The sequence below is a fragment of the Bos indicus genome, chromosome 12 (assembly GCF_029378745.1).
Source record: "Bos indicus isolate NIAB-ARS_2022 breed Sahiwal x Tharparkar chromosome 12, NIAB-ARS_B.indTharparkar_mat_pri_1.0, whole genome shotgun sequence".
NCBI classification, from domain to species: Eukaryota; Metazoa; Chordata; class Mammalia; order Artiodactyla; family Bovidae; genus Bos; species Bos indicus.
Genome location: NC_091771.1, coordinates 18,423,063 through 18,444,216, shown reverse-complemented (window position 1 = coordinate 18,444,216; position 21,154 = coordinate 18,423,063). Strand labels below are relative to the sequence as shown.

Below are 21,154 nucleotides of genomic sequence, written 5' to 3'. Positions count from 1 at the left end.
ATTTATTTTGGTCTTAGTCTTTCAAGATAACGACTGTCCATATGTGTGCTCACTTAGATGTTTCAGTAAGTTTGTAACTGAGAGATTGGGAGCTCTGAGAATGTGGATGGTATTGACAAAGCATTGTGGTTTGCCTGGGACTCCTAAGTTTTAATACTAAATGTCCCTTGAACTAGGGAACCCCTCAGTCCTAGCTAAGGTCACCCCCTGGATGTCAGATCATCTAGAGGGTGAACTGTCTGGAAAGTTCCTAGGGAGCCCAATGTCAGTGTCTTCATTTCCTTTTTCGGTGAGTTGGCAGATTCCCCAAAGCATACTATTCCAATTTCCTGCATGGAGGTCAAAGCCCTGCCTTCGAACATTCTTGGACTTTAGTTGAGGGAGTGCAGCAGGGATTGTCAGCTTCCAATATGAAAATAGCCTCTTAATCTCACTTCAGCTGTGTCTGGATTTTCCTGTTCACTGTTTACTGAGTGCTTGCCATGTGGCAGGCACTGTTTTTAAGCACGGGAGAGGCTACAGAGGATAAGACACAAAAATATCTGCCCCTGTGATGCATGTACGAAAACAGGCAATCAGTTAATTCTTAAAAATTATGATTTGTCAAAAAGAGATAAATGCTTTGAATTAAAAAAAAAAAACAAAAAAACAGGAGTGAAGGAAAGATAGAGCTAGGGTGAAGTGAAGCGAAAGTCACTCAGTCGTGTTGGACTCTGCAACCCCATGGACCGTAGCCCATCCACTGGCAGGCAGGGTCTTTACCACTAGCACCACCCGGGAAACCCCTTATTTTATAAATAGTAGTAGGTATATTGGACACAACTGAGTGACTAATACTCACACATGCATATGAATTTAGGGCTTCCCAGGTGATGCTGAGTAAAGAACCTGTCTGCCAATGCAGGAGACATAAGAGATGCAGGTTTGATCCCTGGGTGGGGAAGATCCCCTGGAGGAGGGGATGGCAACCCACTCCAGTATTCTTGCTTGGAGAACCCCATGGACAGAGAAGCCTGGCAGGCAACTGTCCAGGGAGTCACAAAGAGTCGGACACGACCGAAGCAACTTAGCACACCCACACACATATGAATTTAAGGCTATTTTAAATAGAGTGATCAGAGAAGATCTTACTGCGAGGACGACATTGAGCAAAGACCTGAGGGGTGTAGGTGGTGCTGGAGGAAGAGCCTCCCAAGCAAAGGGAATGAGCAAGGTCCCCGAGGCAGGAACGTGCCTGATGTCTTTGGGTATGGCTATAGCATGATGTGTGGGCTTCCCTGGTAGCTCAGCTGGTAAAGAATCTGCCTGCAAGGTAGGAAACCCCAGGTCAATTCCTGGGTTGGGAAGAGCCCCTGGAGAAGGGATAGGCTACCCACTCCAGTATTCTTGGGCTTCCCTGGGTGGCTGAGAGGGTAAAGTTCCACCTGCAATATAGGAGACCTGGATTCGATCTCTGGGTTGAGAAGATCCCCTGGAGGTGGGCTTGGCAACCCACCTCAGTATTTCTGCCTGGAGAATCCCCATGGACAGAGGAGTTGCAAAGAGTCGGACACAACTGAATGACTAAGCACAGCACAGCACTGCATAGTGCGAAAGGAGGTGACTAGTCATTTTAATTTTTATGTGTAAAATAGACTGCATGGGCTAAGAGAAGAACGAGTAACCCAGTTAGGAAACCATTGTATCACTCCAGTCAAATCATGGTGGTGCCTTGGACCAGGGCCAAACTGTGACCAAATTGCTGCTGAGAAATGGCTAGTTTCCAGATATGTTTTCTGGATTCACTAATGGATTGGTTCTGAGGAGACAGAGAAAGGAGGGAATGAAGGATTGACTCCAAGGGTCATAGTCTGAGCATCTGGAAGAATGGAATTGCTATTTACTGACACGGGGGAGACTATAGGGAAGCAGGTTTGGAAGAGACATCATGAGTTACGTTTTACACGCCATATTTGAGACATCTATGGAATGTATGTGTGGAGTAATAAGTGCTGTTTAAGTCTGGGGTTACGTGGTTCTGCACCCAATTCCAACGTGTGGAGGGGCAGCTCCCCCTGCCCTCCCACATCGTCAAGGAATGCTGGGGGCGTCAGCTGGATGTACTATAACCCAACTCAATTCAGACCCCATTTTTGCAGAGGTGACTCAGGCCATAAAGAATCTGCCTGCAATGCAGGGTTTGATTCCTGGCTCAGGAAGATCCCCTGAAGAAGGAAATGGCAACCCCATCCAATATTCTTCCCTGGGAAATCCCATGGATAGAGGAGCCTGGTGAGTTACAGTCCAAGGGGTTGCAAAGAGTCAGACATGACTGAGAAATAGCATCAGACTCCACAGGCAAAGAGTTCAATCCCACAAGACCACTTTCCACTTCAGGTACCAATCACAAGTCCAGTTTGGTCCCTGTGCTTCTGACTAATTGGCCATAACTGAGAGGTCCTCATGACCCTACTTGGGTTCAATTAATTTGCTAGAAAGGCTCACAGAACTCAAAAATCCTGTTTACTCACTAGGTTGCTTGTTTATTATTAAGGATATTAAAGGGTATGAATCAATAGCCAGATGAAGAGATACATAAATGGGACTTCCCTGGGGGTCCAGTGGTTAAGACTTCACCTTCCAACACAGAGGGTGAGGGTTCCATCCCTGGTGGGGAGTTAAGATCCCACCTGGTTCATGGGCAAAAAAATAAAACAAAACAGAAACAATATTGTAACAAATTCAATAAAGACTTTAAAAATGGTCCATTAAAAAAAAAAAAAAAAGACCTTAAAAAAAAAAAGAGAGAGAGATACATAGTATAAGTTTCCAAACAAAGGAGCTTCTGTTCTCATGGAGTTTTGGGGCCCAGCACAGTTGCTTGGACTGCAAGGAGATCCAACCAGTCCATTCTCAAGGAGATCAGCCCTGGGAGTTCTTTGGAAGGAATGATGCTAAAGCTGAAACTCCAGTACTTTAGCCACCTCATGCGAAGAGCTGACTCATTGGAATAGACTCTGATGCTGGGAGGGATTGGGGGCAGGAGGAGAAGGGGACGACAGAGGATGAGATGGCTGGATGGCATCACTGACTGGATGGACGTGAGGATGAGTAAACTCCGGGAGTTGGTGATGGACAGGGAGGCCTGGCGTGCTGCGATTCATGGGGTCACAAAGAGTCGGACACGACTGAGCGACTGAACTGAACTGAACTGAACAGTGGCACATGGGAGTGTTCTGTTTCCTCAACCTGAAAACTCTCAGAAAACTTATTCTTTTTTGATGGAGGCTTCATTACATAGGCATGATTAATTAAATCATTGACCATTGGTGATTGATTCAGCCTCCAGCCCTTCTTCATTCCCTGCAGATCAGTCCTAATCCTCTATTTCTGGTTGGTTACCCTGGCAACCAGCATCCATTCTTAGGTGCTTTCCAGAAGTTGCCTCATTAACATAAACCCAGTTGTGGTAGAAAAGCCTTTTGTGTGTGTGTGTGTGAATTTCACCTTTACGGCTCTGAAGTGGTTTCAGGGACTGAGCACAAGAGACCAAATATAACAAAAGATGCTCCTACTGCTCTTCCAGCTCAGGAAACTCCACGGGTTTGGGGAGCTGTGAGCCAGGGACTGTGGACAAAGACCAAATAAATATTAAAAATATATTTTGGTCATCTGAAGGACCAAATGCAAATTTCTTATAAATCACAATATTGTAGGTACTCAAGGAAGAGGCTGGAGACATAAACTCCAGGGATGGCACTGAAGGTCATGAGGCTGGGTGAGATTGCCTAGGGAATAATACAGATTGAGCAGTGGACTAAGCATGGAACGTACATCAACATTCAGAGGATGAGGAGATGAGAAGTAACTAGCTCAGGAAACCGAGAAGGAGGGACCAGTTAAGAAGATAGAGAATCAAGGGAGAGAATTATCTAGAAGTCAACTGAAAACAAAAATGCTTCAAGAAAGAGTGATGAACTGTTGTCAGGTGCTGCTGGAAGAGCCCTCTAGTTCAGAGACACTTTGATCCATTTGGTCCAGAGAGCTTGTGGGGCATATTCTCCTGCACCAAACTGCCAATCATCTACCAGGGTCAGAGGAGGGACAGTCACCGGCTTGAGCAGAATAGGAAAGAATAATGGGAAATGGGATATCAAAGTGCTTCTTAGATTGTCCACACTTCCCTTGTTCCAGTGGCCCCCTCCAGTCATTTCACTTTTAAGTGAATGCCACTGATTTCTGAGCCTTAAAAAGTAGCCTCCTTGGGACTTCCCTGGTGGTCCAGTGGTTAAGAATCCACCTGCCAATATGGGGAACATGGGTTCTATCCCTGGTCTGGGGAGATTCCACACGCTGTGGGGGCAACTAAGCCCTTGTGCTACGAGTACTGAAGCCCATGCCCCCTGGATCCTGTGCTCTACCGCAAGGGAAGACACCACAAAGAGAAGCCTGTGCGCTGCAACTAGAGAAAGCCCTGGAGCAGCAATGAAGACCCAGCCCAGCCAACGATGGACAATACATATAACTTAAAAAAAGAAGCCTCCAATAGACTGATTCATACTTTGCCCCCACTGCCTTCTTAGGAATCTGCTTTCTCTGATGTGCTATGTCATTTACTTCTTGATGATCTACTACTTCCAGACTTCGCTAATAAAATTGCTATTGTCTCCTTTTACTCTGGTCCTTGTGGACTTAAGCCTCTTAAAAAGATCCTTCCACTGTCACTTAGGGAAGGAGTAATAATGGATGCACATATCCAGCCCATCTTCTTCACCTGGAAGCTGTGATCACCGTTTTTGATGGTGTGAGGTTGTCAACTATCTGGGCGTATATCATTTACTTAACTGTTCGCCAATTTGGACATTTGGGTTGCTTCCAATGACACATAATACTATGCAGTAAATCTTCTTGCATATAACATTGTTCATGATTAGGATTTTTTTTTTTTTTTGCTCTGGATCAATTCCCAGAATGTAATAACTGGGTAGAGAGATATTAGAATTTGATACAGTAAAAGGCCGTATAGTGAATAGTTCAAAGCATAGTCTCTGGTGTGTAAGTCAGAGCGCTTTTGTCTAGATACCTGATCTGCCATTTGCTAGCGGTGTGACCTTGGGTAAGTTTCTTAAACTCTGTGTGTTCCAGTGTCCTCATCTGTCAAATAGTAATAATACTAGTAGTATTACTGAGAGGAGAAGGGTAGGTTAACACATGTAACCCCCTGTGACTGATACACAGTAAGTTAAGTCAATAAATATTCTCACTACCATCATTGTGATCACCATCATGACATTGATAAGTATTGCCAAGCTGCTCTTCAAAAGGGGATCAACTTCAATGCCATCAGCAATGTGTAACTGTGCCCATGTAAACACTTCTTTGCCAACCAAACTCAGTAATCATTGTAAAAGGCTCTTAAACAAGACTGTCTTAAACTCCTCTATAGTTTTTGTAATAAAAAAAATGGACTACAGGACTTCATTGTTAGTGTTCCGGTCTATACAAGGAAAATCTTAGCAAATTATGTGCAAATTCTGATACAGGGGCTTCAGATGGGGGAAGTCACATCATACTTGGATTTGACTTGAGCAAAATCAATTATATCCCTGGACAGGAGAAGGAGAAGAGAAAGAGAAAAAAATTTAAACCTATAGTGATTTTTTTCTAACCAATCCACTCAAAGAATATCTGTGAGTTTGAGATGGAAAGTTGAATGTGATTTTCCTCAGTTAGTCTGAGTTTTTTTTTTTTCCCCCTAAACTTTTAATCTTGTATTGAAGTATAGACGATTGACAATGTTATAATAGTTTTAGGTGGACAGCAAAGGGACTCAGCCATATATATACAAATATCCATTTCTCCCCCAAACTCCCCTCCCATCCAGGCTGCCACATAACATTGAGCAGAGTTCCCTGTGCTCTGCAGTAGGTCCTTGCTGGATATCCATTTTAAATACAGCAGTGTGTCCATGCCTAACCCAAAGTGCCTAACTATCCCATCCCCCTGGCAACCATAAGTTCGTTCTCTGTGAGTCTCTTCCTGTTTTGTAAGTAAATATGCCATTTGTAGTATGAGCATCTCATGTGGATTGTGATTATACAGTTTTAAATCGATTTTCATGCCACATGCCTCCCAGAGCCAAGACAACGTGGTTGGCCACTGTTTTGAGAGCTGCTGTATCAGTGTATTCCTAAGTGATGTTCAAGAAACACTTTGATCATGTGTGAGACTGTCACCACATCCAAAAGTCTGTAGACAAAAATGATGACATCATTTTTGGTCTGTGGCTTAACATTTTTTTTTTTTTTCTGTTTGAGGCTTTTGATATTGAACCAGCTAGGTGATTTTCACTGATGCTATGCTGGCTTTGGATCCAGACACACTTCCTTTCTTTGTTTGCCTGGCAAATTTAAAGCCATCCTTCAAGATTCAGCTCAGGCCAGAAGACTTCGCAGATCCTGTTGACACCTTAAGCCACTGTGTTCAGACCATCACATGCGGACCTCTAGTATAGCAGTTTTGAGTCATATTGTTTGTATGTCTCTCTCCACTGTTCTGTGAGCTTCTCCAAGACAGGGACTGTGTAGTAGCAATTTTTGTACCCCTGTGCTGTGCTGTGCTGTGCTGTGCTGTGATTAGTCGCTCAGTCATGCCTGACTTTCTGCAACCCCAAGGACTGTAACCCACCAGGCCCCTTTGTCCATGGGGGTTCTCCAGGCAAGAATACTGGAGTGGGTTGCCATGCCCTCCTCCAGGGGATCTTCCCAATCCAGGAATCGAACCTGGGTCTCCTTCATTGCAGGCAGATTCTTTACCAGCTGAGCTACCAAGGAAGCCTAGTGAAATGCCAGGAACATAGGAGACGTTCAATACAAACTCTTGATTGAATGAATGAGAAATGGAAATTGAGATAGAAGGAGAATCATGTATGGATGTGTCACAACATCCAGGGGAAATGAAAACTCATCAACAAGAGTAGTAGTAACTACTCACTATTAAAGACTAGCATGGTCCAGTAGCTAGGAATCTGCCTTCCAATGCAGGGGATGTGGGTTTGATCCCTGGTTGGGGAACTAAGACCCCACATACCACCAGGCAACTAAGCCCATGTGCTACAACCAGAGAAGCCCAGGAGCTGCAATGAAGATCCTGAGTCACAGTTAAGACTCAATACAAAAAAAAAAAAAAAAAAAAAGACTCAATGCAGCCAAATAGACAGATAGATAAATGTTTTTTTTTTTTTTGAAAAACAGAGACTATCTGTATTCCAAAAGCCCCATATGAATTATAATCTTTCTTGTAAATCATTTAACTTATTTTACAGATGAAGACAAGCCAGTCTCAGAAATTATGTATCTTGTCCAAAGTCCCCTGGCTAGGAAGATGGGAGCAAGGATTTGAACCCAGTTTGTGTATCTCCATCACTCTCTTCCAGTTCCCCGATTCCATCCTATCAGAGGTAGAAGAGGAATCAAGTGGGATGATCAGAAAGCATCCACTGAATTTGGCTATTAGGAGGAACTGCCCCTTGCTGATTTTAAGGGGCACACACCTATCTGTCCAACTTTATTTTGGACCCTGTGTGTCCAGCTTTATTTTTGACCCTGGTAATGAAGCTCCTGGTCACAAAGTATGTTGTCAGAACACAGCTCTTCATTAACAGAAGTGCCATTGAGTATCCTTCAAAAGATCATCATGTTCTCAAAAGGAAGCACAAGTTTACTATGGAGATATGGGTCATGATGTTGCTCAAGGGACACAGGCCTGGAACTCAGGGACAACTAGGAAACATGTCCTTGCATCAGGCTGGAAGTGAGCCAGGTGCCTGAACAGAACTTTCTGGAGAGGACTGAGGGTGAGGGAAGAATGCACAGACATGGATGTGTGTGTTTGTGTGTGTATGGGGGGGTGGGGGTGGGGGGAGTTGGAGTGGGCAGGGATGGGTGTCATCCTTGAGATGAGTGCCCAAGGACTGATGACGGCAGGAAAAGCTGATGTCTGAGCTAGTGAGAATGCATCTCTTTACATAGCACTGGGACAATGACTAAAGTCCACTTGCTTGCCCGATTAAAATATGATGCTGATGCACTGCTAAATGGAAGCTTGCTAAGTGTGAGTCATGATGACAAACCACTGTAACAAGAGATACTGAAACCCTTCCCCTCCTATACTCAAAGTCGTTGTTGGCGATGATGCTTCCAAAATTAAAACTCTCCGCAGTTCTTTTATTTATAACTTTCCTAAATCAAATGTAGCAGGGTGGTCTTGGCCCAACCTGTGTGGGAGTTGGACTGTGGAAACAGAGTGACTCCTTTTGGACCCCCAGTAAGTTGTAGGTGATGGAGATGAGGACTTCCTTTTGGCTGAATGGAGAAAGGAGAGGTTGGGGGCTCGGGCACAGAGTTTTTAATGCAGAAAGTATGGACGGGATCCAAGAATTTGCATTTCTAACTAAAAACTTACCAGGTTGTACTGATGTTGCAGATCCAGGGACACTTTTAGAACCATTGATCTAACCATTGCTCTTGACTCCTGAGAACAAATACAGATAAGCTTACCATAAAGATACTGCTTAATCTGTAAAACCCACCAAACTCCAAGAGTTACAAATAAAGTCTTCACATTAGCCACTACAAAAGAGTCACTCTCTCTCTCACTGTATTTCCAGGTTGAGACAATTTCCAGACAAGAGGTCCTTGAATAGAAGAAGGCCATGACCACTTACAGAAGGAACGTGCAATCGTCTGACGTGTCCTTTGTTGCATATCTTCCTGCAGCTTCTCCAAAGGGTCCTGTGGTCACTTACTAGAAGAAGAAAACATATCTAGTCTAACTGGAACATTAGACACTATCTCTAAGCAACATTAATTTTCAGGGATCCAGAATGCCACTCTCATCTACAGAGTGGAGGCTTATCAGGGCCACGCAACAGATGGAGATTTAACCTAAAGTCACCTCACAGTAGACCCCATAGTTATTGCCCTAGCTTTTTACTGTATTGATATCATAGATTTACTTAGCAGTCTTCAGAATCCCCTCATTGGGTCCCTGACCCATGGAATAAATCTATTCTCATTGGAAAGGTCAGTGAGAAACCTCTGACTCAGTAAATCAAATGCAATGCCTCATCCTTGATAAAACTGAACACATAAATACCATTATTATAGACCTGAAATGATATAGGAGTGGGGTTATTCTCACATTCTCATTGGATTGCCCTTTTGGTAGTATTACAAGTGGTAGATTTTGGATCATGACAACAATTTGTTGTAAGCTTAACCAGGGAATAATGACAAATTGGAACTGCTCTTCTGGATGTGGTCTCTTCAGGAAAGTGAATATATACATCCCATCCCATTGAAGCATCCCATCCCATTGAAGCAACTTAGCAGCAGCAGCAACATACATCCCACGGCATCAGAAGGCAGCTGTTGATCTCTATTCCCGAAAACAGAAAATATGTGGAGTCGTTTGCTTTCACCTAGTGACTCCGGGAGATAGTGGAGGGCAGAGGAGCCTGGTGTGTTGTAGTCCACCGGGTCGCAAAGAGTTGGACATGACTTAGCAACTGAACAACGGGGAGGAGGGCAGTATACCTTTCGTGTATTGCCCAGGGACACATCAACTTCCTGTCCTGTGCCTCACAAGTCAGTCTGCAGGGGCTTTGATTATCCCTGTCATCATCTTACAGAAGATCACACCATTTCACGACACTGATGAGATAGACTTCTGGGAGCAGAAAGTTTCTGGAGCTCAATATACTTTGCTATGAATGAGGGGATTGGGAGACAGACAGTCATGAAGATACTAGGCTTGAGAGGCCAGAAGGCTGAGGCAGGATGGGATACCATTACAAGTCAACACCTTGTTGCTACATCTTGTAACCCCTGCCACTAAGGGAAAAGAAAACGCTTAGTGGAAATGTTTGGATTTTGTAGAAAACCTATACCACCTTTGGGTGTTCTGTTTCTGCTCACTACACATTGAAAGACAAGCAGCTTTAAGTAGAGCCGGGGGCAAGAGAATTCTCTCCAGCTGATTGTGATGGCAGAGCAACAAGGCTCCAAGGGTTTGTTGCGAAGTGTCACGTGGAATGAAGCCTGTAGGGAATCTCAAGGGGACTGCCACAGACGCGGTCCCTAAGGCTTTCTAGCCAGTGAAGGCACTGTTCACCTTTGAAAAACATCTCCTGCTTGCTGGTCAGCCCTGTTAAAGACTGATCGTGGGGGACGTCCTTGGTGGTCCAGTGGCTAAAAGACTACATGCTCCCAATGCAGAGGACCCGGGTTTGACCCCTGGTCTGGGAACTAGATCCCACATGCTGCACCTAAGAGTTCCCAGGCTGCAACTAAAAATGCTACATGCTGAAATGAAGACCTAGTGCAGACAAATAAATAAATTTAGAAAAGGAGAAACACTAATAATGGGACAATAGGCAATCGGGTCGTCTTGACTCTTCAGTTATATTTTTTTCTGTATTTTCTTCACTATGGTGTCATGTTCATATTTTAACTATTTTTCCTCTTTTCTCTTCCCATCTCCATGATTTTGAATAGAATGAGTTGGTAGTGGTTGCCTTAACTATTGTGTGTGTGCTCAGTTGCTCAGTCGTGCCCAATTCTCTGTGACCCCGTGGACTGTAGCCCACCAGGCTCCTCTGTCCATGGGGATTCTCCAGGCAAGAATACTGGAGTGGGTTGCCATTTCCTACTCCAGGGGATATTCTGGACCCAGGGATCAAATCCACATCTCCTGGGTCTCCTGCATTGGCAGGTGGATTCTTTTCCACTGAGCCACCTGGGAAACCCCCTTTAATTACCACTAAATCTTTACTCCTTTAATATCTAGTCCATAGGATATTATGGGTATTCTAGAAAATTACCACAGATATTCCTCTTCTAGAGACAGAAGAGTCCCACTGAGACTTCCAGGTCATGAGCGGGATGCAGTCCCTGATAAGCTTTGGTGTTGCCATCTTTCTGAGGAAGGAGTGAAAGATTGTCCGACTGTGTGAGGGATGGTTACACTTCATCAGGTAGAAGCATTCGGGATGAAGAAGAGTGTCTGTTACTGCTGGATAGCCAAAGGGGTGGACGGTCGTGGGCGTTTGTTATTCCTACAAACAATGCCTCAGACTCTGCTCAGTGCAAAGTGCAATACCCAATGCCCAGCGGCTGAAGCAGAACGCCTCCTCTATACCAGCTCTCAGGCCCCTTCTGGAGCCTTGCCCTTGTCTACAGCCGATCACAATTCCAAATGTCCAATGCAATTTTAATAAATTGCTTTTGTACTTACACCCATTTACATAGTTATTTTCTACTGCGTCTAGCTGAGAATCCTGTCCAATCTTCTCATTAAAACAACTGCTGGCCACCTTCATAAATTAGGAGGGGGATTTCTTGGGTAATAGTTACAAACCTTCTTGTCACTGTATAGGGCTATCTCCCACTGCATATTAAATAAACTGACATTCTAATTCAAATACTGTTCTCTTGTAAGTTTGGTTTGCATGAATCCAACCTTCTGGGTCTAGTATGCTCTGGTTACATTAATAAAATCCTAGTGACTTTGTGACAGCTGACTATGAGGTTCTGTCTGAGTGGTGGCCTCTGATCTACTAAGATCTCTATCTCTTTCGTCTTCAGCCCCAAAATCATGCCATGACTGCCTCCTGGAATTCACATCTCCAGGGTGCATTCACGTCCTTTCTCTCACTTATTCCCCTACAACAAGGCAGGCAGGCATTTTTACCTACAGCCTACAGGTGAACAATGAAAGCTAAGCGTGCAACCAGCTGAGGCTTCCCTGGTGGCTCAGTTGGTAAAGAATCCACCTGCATTGCAGGAGACTGCCTGCAATGCAGGTAACCTAGATTCAATCCCTGGGTTGGGAAGATCCCCTGGAGAAGGAAATGGCAACCCACTCCGGTTTTCTTGCTTGGGAAGTCCCACGGACAGAAGAGACTGCCAGGTTACAGGCCATGGGGTCACAAGAGTTGGACACCACTGAGCAACTGAACCACCACCTCCATCATTCAACCAGCTAGAGATAAAAGAACTAAAGAAAAGATACATCAACAAACTAGTAAGAAGAAGATCAGAACCCAGAACTTGGGTCTTTGGATTCATGGATCAGCCTACTGCAGAGGGTGCTTTGCTTCGTTTATCAAATCCAAATCGGGCACAGTAATGGGGGGGATGCCTGTATATGGAGCTGGTACCATCCGCGCCCATCAAAAAATACCTGTGGAGATCGCAAGAGCTACTTCAGTGAGTGTGACTTACTTCTAGGTGCCTTGAGCTTCTACACCTTGTGTGCTCTGCTTGTTTCTGTTTCTGCTGTTTTGAGCTCCTGTTCTCTTTGCTCTGGTGTCCTTTGATTCTCATCTTCATGTAACTTTTAGGTTGCCCTTGCCATAGCCAGATTCATACAAAATCAACGCCACGAGCACCAGCACCCTGGGATGATACATTGAGCCCGCTGGGGTGTGGAAGATTTCACTTTTCAGAACCCGGAGGGTGAAGCACAGAGGCAAGCCGGTTCAAAGAGGTTCTGTGTCGGCTAGTGAGAGACGTTTTCATCTCTTCACAAATGATTTATGCCAAGTAGACAGTAGCAAAATTATGCAGATCACCACAGGAACAAAAGTCTCATGAAAATAAACCTCTCACTGAAAGGCTCCTTTTCTGAAAGTCTACAGAAAGGGAGCCTAAACCTTTTAGGCTGTTCAGGTACATGCTGTGCACATACATGGTTTTATCCCTTTTGAGTTTGCTTTTAGTTCCCACTCTGACTTTATTCTGGGACCCACCTGTCTTTGAAATTGCCACTTAATTTACATTGCCACCATCTGAAATTTACCAGCAGACCCTACATTACCTACATTATCCTTTCAGAAACTTAGAAGCCCTCAGTATTTTGTAGTTTGCTTTTTACATAGAAAAGCATTTCCAGGTTGTTTTTTTTAAATATTGTCTATACTTTAAAACCAAAATTACCAGGTTTCTATGACGCATAAGGTGTACTGTTAACCTCTAAAGAGAATCAATCAAGATTTTCTAGCAGCTCTTACCCTTGCTGCTTCCTCTCAGTGGCAGTGTTTTTCACTCAGTCATTTATTCAATTGGCATATATTAATCTTCTGCTAAGGTTTCATCCCTATATGAAATGGCATTGTGTCTAAAAAGGAGACATGAGGGGGACTTCCCTAGTGGCCCAGTGGCGAAGACCCCTCACTCCCAATGCAGGAGGCCTGTATTCAATCCCTGGTTGGGAAACTAGATCCCACATGCCACAGCTGAAGAGTTCAAGTGCTTCAGCTAAAGATCCCGAGTGACAAAATGAAGGTCCAAGACCCCACGTGCTGTGACGAGGACCCAGTGCAGCCAAAACAATCAACAAACAAAAATGAATATTTTTTAAAGAGGAGAAAAAATGATGCTTTCTAATTGGGATTTACCACCTTCTTGGGTTGTGAGCCACAACCGGAGCTCACATAGAATACAATGTAATCATATAAACACATCCCCTGTGTGTTCAGAGAAATAAAAATCATCTGTGTTTGCTGGTACATAATCTGTAGGACACACCCTTTCGAGGTAGCTCTAGTGATAAAGAACCTGCCTGGCAACACAAAGAGATGTAAGAGACACAGTTTCAGTCCCTGGTTCGGGAAGATCCCCTGGAGGAGGACATAAAATCCAAGGACAGAAGAGCCTGGTGGGCTACAGTCCATAGGGTCACACAGAGTCGGACACGACTCTGAGCAGCGCACCATCACTGACAACACCCGCTACCCTGCGTTGGCTGCGAGTTCTCTGTCAACCACTGGGGGCCCAGAACTTCCTGACTCAGCTGGCGGCCTCTCCACATCCCTAAGTGCTCCAACTCTCTCCCTTTCAATTGCCACCAGGAAGGCAAACTTCCCAATCACGTGGCAGAAGCTGAGCCAGCCACAGCAGCTCACATCTATGAAATGCAGTATGACCACATATGCTGTCTTTTTTTCCAATCAGAGGGAGGAACTTTCATCTTTCTAAAGAAAGGAACCATTTTTGAGGGGGGATCTATTAAGAATTTTTTTTTTTTGTAACTTCTGGATGAATTTCTTTTCTAGTTTTACATTAAAGTCTAGTATTTCTCTTAGCAGGAGTTACAGCTTCAATTTAGATAAACTGGCTTCTGGGACACATTAATAACTTGAGTTCTCTGAAACTGACATGAATGGAAGTGGAAAGATTACATATTCACATTTGAGGATTTTAACTACAAGATGTAAACAGAAAACTTATTCGTTTAAATAGAATTTTGATGGGCCCTCGAATGCTCTCCACCAATGTTGTGGGTCATCTGTTACTTTTATTTCTGACTTTATCAACCCATCCTCTTTCCTCTCCTTAAAGTTCAAGTCAAACCAAGGGGTATGTAAACGGGCTGTGGTTGACCACATGAGCCCGAGTTTCTTTTCTATGGTTGACTCATCTGGCAAGGCTAAATCATTTTAGATTCATACAAGAAAGTCTGCTTACTTTTATTGTCTCCTTGAAAATACCAATCAAATTCAGATAGGGCCCTCTGCTGTTAGGCTTTCCTTGCAAATGGCCTCAGCTCTTAGAGGCTGGTATATTCCATCTCGAAGAACCCATAGCACATGCCACAACTTCAATAAAGTGGAAGTCGGTCAGGCAGTCTATTTATCTAATTTATCTGTCTATCCATCTTTCTATCTTCTGCTCAAACATGTATTGTTCACTTAACAAGCCATGCCAAACATAGTGCTGGGCATATAGATATACAGATGAATAACACGGAAACAGAGATACTAGTGTAGTAGGGAGAGAGATGGGGAAACACACTATGGTATGGGCTTCCCTGATGGCTCAGCAAGTAAAGAATCTGCCTGCAATGCAGGAGACACAGGAGACCTGGGTTCGATCCCTGGGTTGGGGAGATCCCTTGGAGAAGGAAATGGCAACACATTCCAGTATTCTTGCCTGAAAAATCCCGTGGACAGAGGAGCCTGGTGGGCTACAATCCACTGGGTCCAAAGAGTCAGACACGACTAAGCATGAGCATGGAAAGTATAGTGTTGGTCTCTGCTTTTAACTCTGTTTTCAGTCTTACATTTTGGTGCCTAGAATAGAGCAGGCACTCAAATCATTATTGAGCAAATTGGTGAAAATCACAGAGGCCAGTGTCGTTGGAGCGAAGTGAACGAGAGAGGGAGAGCTGTGGATGAGGGCAGAGAGAAGGGAGGGTGGAACTGGGTGGGTGAGGTGTGGATGGCGTGAGGCTCTGTAGGGGATATAGGGCTATTACTCCAAGAAAGATGGGAAACAATAGAAGAGTTTGGGCAAAGGAGTGTCATGCTCTGACTTCAATTTGGAGTGTCCCTCTGGTTGCTGTGGGGAGAACAGACTGCAGTGAGAGCAGGTGAGAGGCTCCTGCAATAATCCAGAGGGGAGGGGACGTCCCTGGTGGTCCACTGGTTAAGTCTTCACACTGCCAATGCATGGAACACAGGTTTGGTCCTTGGTCAGGCAACTAAGATCCCACATGCTTGGCAGTGCAGCCCAACAATCAGGAAAAAAAAAAAAGACAGGAAAGAGATGCTGAGGCTTGAACCAGCGCTGCAGGAAGTGAGCAGCACTCAAATCTGGAAATGGTTTGACGGTATAGGCGATGGGATTTACTGGTAGATTTGATGTGAGCAGTGAAAGGAAGACAGGAGAGTCAGGATGACTCTAAGCTGTTTGGCCTGAGAATCCAGAAGGATGATGTCCCCCACCCCCAATATCTACCAGCTAACGCCTTACTTTCTTGAGTTTTCTGCCTAAGTGTCTCTTTATCATCAGAGGCCTTCTTTGACCATGTGTAGCAATCATCAAGGCTGTCACACACATTCAGTTCTCTCTTCTTAGGAAGATGGTACGATTGCTCTTTCCACGTCCTGTGTAACTCAGGCGTGATCATGTGATTTATCTGGGCCAGTGAAAAGTGAGCAGAGAGGACCTGGATTTCACCATTTTCAGGTGAAATCCTTAGCACTGGTGCCTGCTTCCTCTCCTTTTCTTTAGCCTCTGCCAAAGCAATGTTTGCTTGGGAGCTCTGCTCAGTATTCTGTAATAATCTAAATGGGAAAAGAGTTTGAAAAAGAATACATACATGTATATATGTAACTGAGTCACCTTGCTGTACACCTTAAACTAATACAGCATTGTTAATCAACTATGTTCCAATATAAAATAAAAAAAAAGAGAAATGTTTGCTTGGGCTTATCTTCAGAGTGAGGAACGTGGAGCTAGGCCCTAGATGACCCTCCATAATCAAGGAGCGTGACTAAAAGCAAATCTTTGTTTTAAAACTAAGATTTTAGGGGGCTGTTTTTTAATTGCAACATAAGCCATCTTATCCTGACTGATACATCACCCTAAATAAAACAGAATTCTCAACCCCTTCCTCAATCCCCCAGCCCTCTTACTTTTACAACATCCTAACAGTATACACAGGCAAAAGGAGAAGGGGGCAGCAGAGGATGAGATGGTTAGATGGCATCACTGATGCGATGGATGAGCAAACTCTGGGAGATAGTAGGGGATAGGGAAGCTTGGCGTGCTGCAGTCGCAAAGAGTCAAACATGACTCAGAGACTGAACAACAGCATAGTATATAATGATTTTCTTTCCTTTGCTTTGCATTCCCACCCCCTTTTATTTGAATGAATGCTCCATGAGGATGGAGACACAGTCTGATGTGTTCACTGCTGTCTCCAGCACTTAGAACAGTGTCTGGCTCACAGCAGGTTGTCAGGCTGCAACCACGGGCCTGCAAGCCCTGTCCTTGCCCAATCACAAGACCAAAGATAGAGCCCAGGGCCAGCAACAGAGACAGCAGTGACTTGATGGACGGGGGACTCACGTGTCTGAAGCAAAGACCTGGGGTGACACTCCACCGAGAAAGATGGTGGGCAGGATATAGCAGTAGTCTTCACTACTGGGGAAGAGGGAGATTACCTGTTATGGGGGTTACCAGGGAAACCAGCAGACCGGTGTGCCTTATTGCCCCATTGCTAAACTATCACAGGGTAGGTAGTGCTGATGTAAAGATTAGAACCATCGCTAGTTGGGGCCAGGGGCAAGTACACAGGCATTTACTGGTTAGGCTCATGAAGAAGAGGAAAGGTCTATCAGGTGAGTAGGGTAGAGGTGAAGCAGCGACCGGTTGAACAGGAGCTGCTCAGAGAGCGAGAGAACAGCCATCTTGGGTGGCCTGCTCACACAGGTGCTAAGGAAACACTAGTTCTGTGAATGAACAAATGTCTGGCACATCAGGGACCGCTTTCCAAAACAGACAGCACAGAAATTGTATCTCCATGGATGCACAGGAGTGTGCCAGCAGAAGGAAATAGACTGGGGAAAGATTTGGCCTGTCCAGGGAACCCTGAGGAGTCCAGCATGGTTAGAATGTGGGTGAGTAAAGACAGCTGTGGAAGGAATTAGGGTTTGGGGAGATGGAGTGAAGGAAGGAAGATGAGACTAGGGAGATAGGCTGGGGGTTTTCCCTGGTGGTCCAGTAGTTAAGAATCCGTTTTCCAATGCAGAGGACACAGGTTTGACCCCTGGTGAGGGAACTAAGATCCCACATGCAGAAGGACAACTAAGGCTGTGCTGCGACTACTGAGCTTAAACCACAACTAGAGAGAAGCCCACGCTCTGCAACAAAACGCTTGCGTGCTACATCTAGGACACAATGCAGCGAAATAAGTAAATAAATATTCTTTAAAAAAAAAGAGAGAGAGAGGTTGGATCTAGTTTCTGAAGGGCCTTGTATGCCCTCCTAATACACTTGAACTTCATTTTTTGAGCAGTGAAGAATCAATGGAGTTTTTAAATTAGGAAGTGACAAGATCAGTTTTGATTCTGCCTGAACAAATTACTTTCAGGGAGAAATCTCTGCCTAGATAATATTCTCATTTCTCTTTGCCCACTGCAGCTATGTCACCCTTCATTAAATCATTCATTCGTTATTTCCCCCCAACAAATGTTTACTGCTTGTTTATGAACAACGTACTGTGTAAGGGGCATGAAGAACAAACAGGAGTAAAGGACACTCCTTACTCTAAATGAGCTTTCCTAATCCAGAGTTCAAATCTAGCAACATAAAGGGTGACTACGCAAGCCATGTGAGCAAAATTCTGCACTGGGGTCTCTGGCCCCTGTGACCCTTTCTTTCCATCAACATATCCACTCTGGTTCCACATACGACATTCTCTTAAGTTCACTTTAGAGTTTCACAACCTTCTCTTCCAAAAGAAACCATCATTGTTTCATCATTGCTATCACCGTCCTCAACATCATCATATCATCCTCACAAAACAGCAGAAAGTTAGCATTTATCTAACACTTGACAGTTTACAAATCTCTTTGATATACATTACCTCATTTAGCCCTGACAAGAACCCTAAGAAGTATTGTTATCATCACCTTACAAATGAAAAACCAAACCAAAACTAAGCATGTGGTTATGAGAAGTGGCAACTCGTCCAGAATCACATACTCAGAAGGGCCTGAAATCCAGGTCAGGTGAACAGAGAGAAGAAATGACCCACACCGCACTTGCAGATTTTCTAGCTTCTAGTTTCCCACTTTGTTTCTCCCTCAGGACAACAAATATTTTCTGAGCATCTATGATGTTTCAGACACAGCCTTGGGGCTGCAGAAGGAATGGTAAAAGAAAACACACAGGGTCTCTGCATTCTTGGAACCTAGCAGCGTTTATAGTCTGGCTTTGGGGGAGTGGGATGGGGAAGCAGGGGGAGCTTTCCCTTTTACTGCCACTCCTGACAAACTGGTGAGGGAGGGCTTTCTCCCAATTGGTTCAAGGACAGAACGGGCACCTGCTCACTGTTTCTCCACCTCTGCAGCGGCCCTCTCCTTAGCCAATGTGTTTGTTTCCTCCGGATTAAGCACAAACGTGCTGGATCCTGCTGTTTCTGCACTCTCTCGCTGGCAGCGGACTCTAAAGTGTTCTAACAGTCAGAAGGTCCTCAGAAAGTCTATGTTACTGGTCTCTTTCCTCACCACACTTTCCTTTCTGTGGCCTGAGCTACTGGAATCTTGGTCACCTCTCAGGGCTGTCTATTGCTCAGGCAAGGGGCGGGGCTCGGTCACCAAGGGGTGGAGCTCGGTCACCAAGGGGCGGGGCTCGGTCACCAACGGGTGGAGTTCACAGCAAAAGCACCTTCGTCACCAGGCTTATTATTCTGCACTGGGAGCCCCACCTGAAAGCATTTTGCAATTTTTTTCCGAGCTTACTGCTCAGCAAGCCTAGTTCTCTGAGCTAACAGCCATTTCTGACCCTGCCATCTCTTGCTCTTTAGTGCTTGTTCTGCTGCTCTTCCTCCAGGGCTGGGCTGCCCAGAGGGCACTACAGTCTGGAGGCACCCAGTAAACAATTCCTTATCACTAACATTCCCCCAGCCCCGCTGGAGATGTCTGCAGGTGACAGCGTAGCCTTCTGACGCCAGCCTGAGGGAGGCTTACTCTGCTATGCAGAATAATCGGCTATGCAGATTCTATCTAAAATGGGAAAAAATAATTTCTAACCACGGACTAGACTTTTGATCTGAAGGGTGAAATTAACGTGGCCAACCAGGCCTGAATTATCAGACTGTCTAGGTCTGGCCTGGGGACCTTAAATGACAATAGCAGAGAGGATCTGTGGCTAACAGGGGATCTGTGGGTGGTCTCCCTTGTCATTCAGTCGCAAAGGGTCGTATCCGTCGGATGACTCTGCGAGCCCATGGACTGCAGGACGCCAGGCTTCCCTGTCCTTCACTATCTCCCGGGGTCTGCTCAAACTTATGACCACTGATGCCATCCAACCATCCTCTGTCGCCCTCTTCTCCTCTTGCCTTCAGCCTTTCCCAGCATCAAGGTCTTTTCCAATGAGTCGCCTCTTAGCATCAGGGGTTCTCATAGTCATCACAGCTCACATTTTCTCACTTTCTGTTTGATCCATTTACTGACCCGGGTGACAATGGAAGCCGGGAACTGAGAACTCAATTGTTTGGCACTGGACAGTTCCTTACAGGGGAGGTGACACGGGTGTTTGTGGGGTTCAGACCATGCCTCCGTCTAGCTCTGTACCAAAGAGTCCCTCTCTCCACCCATGCATGACCTCTGCCAGTGGGGCTAACCTGTGGGGAGCATCTGAAAATTCTCCATCCCTAAATCCTAAAAGCATGATCTTCCCCTGGGGCAGGTGTGGGGAGTTGGGGGTGAGCTGCAGTTATTGGAAGTGAGATGGAAGCAGGCAGAGAAGAGTGTAACTTCTTGTCTGGAAAATAAGCATGGTCAAGAGGTGAAACTCAGCAAGAGTGGTGGAAGAAAGGGATGGTGGTATGTGTTTCTTTTTTAAAAAAATGAAAATAACAAGATTTCCAATTATCATTACAAACTCACTGTGAAAAAATTGGAAAATAAAAAAAGAAGAACTACAAAGAAAATACTCATAATGTGGCTACCCACCCCAGTGTTCTTGCTTGGAGAGTTCCGTGGACAGAGGAGCCTGGCAGTCTACAGTCCATGGGGTCATGAGGAGTCAGACACGACTGAGCCACTTTCACTTTTTACTTTCATAAGGAAAATGGGGCTTCCTAGTGGTGTGAGTGGTAAAGAACCTGCTTGCCAATGCAGGAGATTTAAGAGATGCAGGTTCAATCCCTGGGTTGGGAAGATTCCCTGTAGAGGAGCATGGCAGCCCACTCCAATATTCTTGCCTGGAGAATCTGATGGACAGAGGAGCCTGGTGGGTTACAGTCCATTGAGTCGCAAAGAATCAGACATGACTGAAGTGACTTAGCACAGTCCTATGTAATATTTTGAAATTTCGCTTTTGACTTTTTTCTCAGTCCCTAAATACATAAATAGGGACTTCCCTAATGGGCCAGTGGTTAGAACTCCACCCTTCCACTGCTGGGGGCCTAGGTTTGATCTCTGGTTGACCCTGGAGAAGGAAACAGCACCCCACTCCAGTACTCTTGGCTGGAGAATCCCATGGACAGAGGAGCCTGGTAGGTTACAGTCCATGGGGTCACAAAGAGTCGGAAACGACTGAGCGACTTCACTTCACTTTGCGGAACTAAGATCCCATAAGCTGATTGCTGTGGTCAAAAA

The 21,154-nt window shown here is 45.0% G+C and overlaps 2 long non-coding RNA genes across 4 annotated transcripts in view; one reads left to right on the top strand and one right to left on the bottom strand.

The window, feature by feature from the left end:
- LOC139186184 (uncharacterized) overlaps window positions 1–11,550 on the top strand; it is a 97,191-nt gene extending 85,641 nt beyond the window's left edge. For both annotated transcript variants that reach the window (XR_011569689.1, XR_011569688.1), the window contains one exon: window positions 8,648–11,550. This is a non-coding gene — a long non-coding RNA (uncharacterized lncRNA). The remainder of the gene's footprint in view (window positions 1–8,647) is intronic.
- The window catches only part of LOC139186185 (uncharacterized), a 39,094-nt gene extending 20,039 nt beyond the window's left edge, over window positions 1–19,055 (bottom strand). The window contains exons 1-3 of one of the 2 annotated variants that reach the window (XR_011569691.1): window positions 18,874–19,055; window positions 8,705–8,784; window positions 8,443–8,511 (exon numbers count right to left, since the gene is read on the bottom strand). This is a non-coding gene — a long non-coding RNA (uncharacterized lncRNA). Of the gene's footprint in view, window positions 1–8,442; window positions 8,512–8,704; window positions 8,785–12,263; window positions 14,822–18,873 lie in introns of those variants that run through there. The other variant, XR_011569690.1, reaches the window with a different exon arrangement.
- Between the last annotated feature and the right edge of the window lie 2,099 nt (window positions 19,056–21,154).